Genomic DNA, 6005 nt, shown 5'->3' with positions numbered 1-6005 from the left:
TCTGAAATTGATTGATTTTGTAGTTGTCGGGTTCTTGTTTCCGTAATTTCTTCAAGTTCCAATATGATTTTTTCTTCCTTGTTAAGTTGTCACCTGTAACCTTATTTAATCATGAAACTTGGAAAACTCTCAGGAAGATGCAGGAAGCTCCAATTTGTATTCCATAGTACCAATCTTTTGCAACACCTTGTAAGGACCATAGTACTTTGGTTATAATTTATTATCCTTCTTAGCTTGCTTGAGGGACATTTGTTTGTATGGTTGTATTCGTAAAAATACCCAGTCGCCTATATCAAAACTTCTTTCATTGCGATGTTGATCTGCCTGTTGTTTCATTCGATTCTACGCAAAATTGAGGTTATCCTTTTTCTTCTTGATATGTCCTTCTATCTTGAGAGTTTGAGGAGTGGTAATTCCTGCCAATGCATTACAAGATATGGTTGGATTCATTTCTTCTTTCTCTGGGGTTGGTTCCTGGTGTATATCCTCTTCTTTTGACGTTTCTTGATCCTTTTCTTCCTCCTCTTAACAATCAATGCAAAATAATTTCTTCTCAGCACACTTATGACCTTTAGTGTATTTGCTATCACAATTGTAATAAAGGCCATTTTCTCATTATTCTTCCAATTGTTGTGGTGTCAACCTTGTAGGTTGTGGAAGGCTAGGAGCAATAACACTTCCATCTTTATAATTGTGAGTGGTAGGACTTGTTGCCATAATTTTTCTTTCAATTTTTCTTTCCAGCGTGAATGCCTTCTCCAATGAATTAGGTTCCCAAAGACGAATCTCATGTTGAATTGCATCCTTTAAATTCCCTATGAAGACATCAATCCTCTACTTCTCTGGAATATCATTTACCCTTATATTCAATTTTTGGAAGTCCTCAATTTTCTCCGCCATCGAACCCTTTTGTTTGAGATTTATCAATTGACTAAATAAGGTGTTTCTCTTTGTATCCTCATAATGTGCTATCATTTCCTCCATGAAAATTGACCAAGTGACAAGTGGTTTATGAGAACAAAGCCCTTTATACCATAAAAATTGATTCGGTTCTAAATAGAAAGATGCAATATGTACCTTTTGTAACAAGTGCACTTCATGTAGATCAAAATATTGCTCCATTTGTAGTATCCAATTTATCGGATCCTTGCCAATCAAACTTCCTCATATCGCTTTTTCTTGATTTTAGGAGCTCAATCTTGAATCTGTTGTATCTCTGAAATTTCGGATCTCCAAGGTATGAAATTTCAACCTGCAGTAACCCTCTGCATCCTCTTCCAATGCCACCAGTATGATCGAAATTGGATTCTCCAATAAAGAGTTATGACCAATCTCCCAAGATGACCTGATTATATACTTTTTTAATAGAGCGAACTTGTATGAAGTTCCATGTGTCATTGCTTTGACCTTCAGAACTGAAACTGATACAAAGAAAACTACAGGTCATCCTCTTTCTGTAAATTCTTACTAAATTTCAATTTGATGCCCAGACAGAAAGTTATGATGATTTCCCCCGGGTCACATGTTTGAAATATAATTCGGGATCCTGCAAAAACCCTAACTTCCTCATATCATATCTCCGAAAATATAGCGAGACAAGATCTGAAATTTGGACTCGAGGTTCAGAGCGATTTCAACTCAAATGGGTGTTTTTTTTAGCTTCTGAAATGTCGCAGAAAAAAATTTATAGTGCAAATTCCATGATGACTTGTTTGGAGCAGCGAAACCTTAGAATCAAAGCTCTGATACCAAATTTTATAAAACTAGCTCACAAAAATATAGAAAAGTTAGATCAACAACTCAAAAATCAGCCTCTTCAAGGGGGAAACCTCCTTTATATTACACAAATGAACAATTCTTGGATGATACACATGACAAGACCTCCTTTCTATATATAGGAGTCTAAGGGGTCATAATATAATCAAAGCCGACATAACAGTAACAATGTAAGGGCACAACAATAACAATAGTGGGCTTCTATGGGGCACAATAATAACAATATGGGGACTACATGGGCACAAAAATATAATAAGGGGGTTTTACTAATAATAATAAGAGGTTACACTAGTAGTATAGGGACCTAACAGTTGAACAAAGAGACTATCAAGAACATGTACCCTTTGCCGAGGATTAATGACTTGTTAGATCAGTTGAAGGGAGCAACATTGTTCTCGAAGATTGATCTGAGATCCAGATACCATCAGGTACACATCAAAGAGGAGGACATTTACAAGACAATGTTCCGGACCAGGTATGGGCATTTTGAGTTCATTGTTGTTCTATTTGGCTTAAATAATGCTCTAGCTACATTTATGTGTTTGATGAATAACGTGTTGCGTCCATATTTGGATATGTGTGTTATTGTGTTCATTGATGATATACTGGTATATTCTAAAAATGAGGAAGAGCTTGCTGAGTATTTAGAAGTAGTGTTGAGGTTGTTGAGAGAGCATTAGTTGTATGATAAGCTTAGCAAGTTTAGTTTCTTTGATACTGAGGTACATTACTTGGGGCATGTTTTCTCCAAGGAGGGAATTGTAGTAGATCTAGAGAATATAAGGGCCATCATGGAGTGGGTAGATCCTAAGAGTGTGGATGAGGTGATATCTTTCATGTGTTTGGCAGGATATTATAGGAGGTCCATCAAGAAATTCTCACATATTTCTTATCCTATCACATCATTGCAAAGGAAAGGTAAGAAGTTCGAATGGACAAAGGAGTGTGACGCTAGATTTGAGCAGCTTAAGCAATTGTTGACACGTGCACCAATGCTACAGAATGCAGATATAGACAAAGAGTTTGTGATATGCATAGATTCTTGTAAGAGGGGGCTTAGTGGAGTCCTTATGCAAGATGGACAGGTGGTATGTTATAAGTCCCATAAACTAAACTAGCGTGAGAAGAACTACCCAACACATGATCTTGAGTTAGCAGCAATCATACATGCATTGAAGATGTGGAGACACTATCTTCTGGGTAGGAGGTTTTTACTTACGAGTGATCACATTGGGTTGAGGTATTTGTTTGACTAGTCAAATATGAACACAAAGCAGGCTAGATGGTTGGCCACAATCAACAAGTTTGATTTCGAGATGAGGTACATCAAAGGTAAAGAGAACACGATGACAGATGCTCTCAGTAGATGCGTACAGCTACATCACTTGGCAGCTATGAGCTCCTATAGGATAGATTTACAGGATAGGATCATGCAGGCATGTCAGCAAGATGTCAGGTATATGGAGATTGTGCATAGGTTGAAACACGGTGCTGGTACAAGTACATGTGTATAGGATCGGGTGCAGGTACAGGTGCAGGTGCACATGGTATGGATTATTGTCTTAAGAAGATGGATTGGTCAGGTTTCGAGACAGGATATATGTACCGGATAACAGTGAGCTCAAGAAGGTGATCTTGAGGGAGTTTCATGTGAAACCTTATTCAAGTCACCCAGGTTATCAAAAGACATTGATAGCAGTGAAGAGATTTTACTATTGGATGAATTTGAAGAGGGATGTAGCAAAGTATGTGGCGAGGTGTTTCAACTATCAACCAATGAAAGCAAACTGTAAACATCCAGGTGGATTTCTACAACTGATTGCGATTCTAGAATGGAAATGGGAGGTTATTTCGATGGATTTCATCACAGGGTTTCCTAAGACAATGAAGCAACACGATTCCATCATGGTCATTGTGGACAGGTTAACAAAGGATGCACACTTAATTCCAGTGAAGTCTACAATCTCAGCTAGCGATGTGGCTCATGTATTCATCAGAGATGTGGTTAGACTGCATGGTGTTCCAAAGAAGATTTTGTTAGACAGGGATGCGAAGTTCACTTCCAAGTTCTAGAAGGAGTTATTTGCAGTTTTGGGCATAGACTTGGCCTTCAACACAACTTATCATCCACAAACATATGGACATATAGAGAGTGTCAACAATATATTGGAGGACATGTTGAGGATGTATGTGATGCATCAACAATGGAAGTGGGAAGAATATCTCCCCTTGGTTGAGTTCGCATACAACAACGGTTATCAAGAGTCATTGAGGATGAGTCCTTTTGAGGCATTGTATGGGCAGAGTTGTAACACTCCTATCAGTTGGAGTGATCCAGTTAAAAGGGTATTGATTGGACCAGATATGTTGGTAGACATGGAATAAGAAATGTAGGTGATCAAGAAGAATCTAAAGGTAGCACAATATAGGCATAAGAGTTATGCAGATAGGAACAGGTTGTTCAAGGAGTTCCAGATAGGGGAATAGGTGTACTTGCGTATCACACCGAAGAAGAGCTCCTTACAGATTGGATCATGTGATAAGATAGAACCATGGTTTTGTGGACCCTTCAGTATCATTGAGAGGATTGGGCCAGTAGCTTTCGAGTTGCACTACCTGCAACAGTGAAAGTACATGATGTTTTACATGTATCTTTGCTTAAGAAGTATGTTAAGGATGTTGATAATGTGATTGAATGGTTTGTATTGCAGGTGGAACCATATAGAGAATTCCAGCCGAAGTCTCAATGTATATTGCAGAAAAAGGTGCTTATGCTTTGGAACCAAGCAATCAAGCAAGTTAAAGCGCAATGGAATCATTTGGGCCCGATGAAGCTACATGGGAGACAATGGCTTAGATGCGAGCTACGTATCCTGCCTTGTTTGTCAGTTGAGACAAAGCAACTTCAATATGGTGGTTTGGTATATGCTTTGATATGGTGTTTTGATATATGCTTAGATATGGTGTTTGGTATATTTTTTGATATATATGATTTGGTATATGTTTTTGGTGATGTTTCGATATGTACATATGTATGTGGGTGTAAATATTGCCATGAGCTATGTTATAAAGCTCTGCTATGTGGTATGGGTGTCATGTCATTATGATTATGTTATCATGTTACTATGATATCATGTGGTTATTTTATCATGATGTTATCATGTCATGTGGGTTGCCACTCAATAGGATGATCATTGTAAATACCGTAATGAGCTATGTTATAAAGCTCAAGTATGTGGTATGTTGTCATGATGTTTTGTTTTGAGCAGATCTTTAATTGTAAATATTGCATCGAGCTATGTTATAAATCTCCATGAGAAGTATGTCTTCTTTCAGCAGGATGTTGAGGTATATGTGTGATTGAACACCAAGGACAATGTCCCCCAAGGGGGAGGGTTCTATAACAGCCCTGGTGAAAATTCCATGTAATAAAAGTTAAAAACAATAACCACGGTTGATGGGACACTTACTCCAAGTTGAATGTTGGGCAAGAAATCCTAGGGGATGTTCATTTGGTTGTTTATGGCAAAGGAAATTAGAGAAGACAATGGCTAAGGATTTGAAAGGAAAATGGAATTTTTGGCACAATTATTTATGAAAATAATGGAAATTAGGATAAAAAGGAGGTGAAAAGTCATAGGTTACATGTGAGGAGGAAATTGAAGGAAAATATTGGAAAATGAAGGACATAGAAGTCTCCTTCATAAAAAGGCTTTTGAGGATTAGTTGGTAACCTTTTGTCAGTTTAACTTTGAGCTCTCTCATTATTCTCTCTCTCTCTCTTACTCTTAGACACTTAGAGTTTCTTGGAGCACTTTGGCATTGGATCAAGAAAGGCAAAGAAGGCAAGAGGAAGCAAAGATCTAGCAAGGAAAGGTAGGATCAAGAAACTACAACAAGCTTCATTGCAGGTATTGACTTGCATTTTTATTTTCCTCGCTAGATTAGGTATGCATGGTATTGCATGTGGTTCTTTTCTATCATGGCACGTGTTTTACCAGGTGTGATAGTGTTCTTCAACGTAGCCTTGTTATTTCCTGATAACTTTGATGAGATGGGTTCTCACACTCGGTTAATGTGGGATGGCTGGATTGGATTTGAAGCTGAGTGGGATGGATCTTCGAATTGACAACACATGGCGTAGTGGTACCTGAATCGGATTGTGGATCATGGCAAAGTCATTGGCCTAGTAACCCCTGAACTGGACTATGGGTTGTGGTAAAGCCATA

Source organism: Pinus tabuliformis, chromosome 5_2 (assembly GCF_031772625.1).
Source record: "Pinus tabuliformis cultivar Carrire ecotype Pingquan chromosome 5_2, CPIR1, whole genome shotgun sequence".
NCBI lineage: Eukaryota > Viridiplantae > Streptophyta > Pinopsida > Pinales > Pinaceae > Pinus > Pinus tabuliformis.
Note: the sequence above shows the minus strand (reverse complement) of the source record.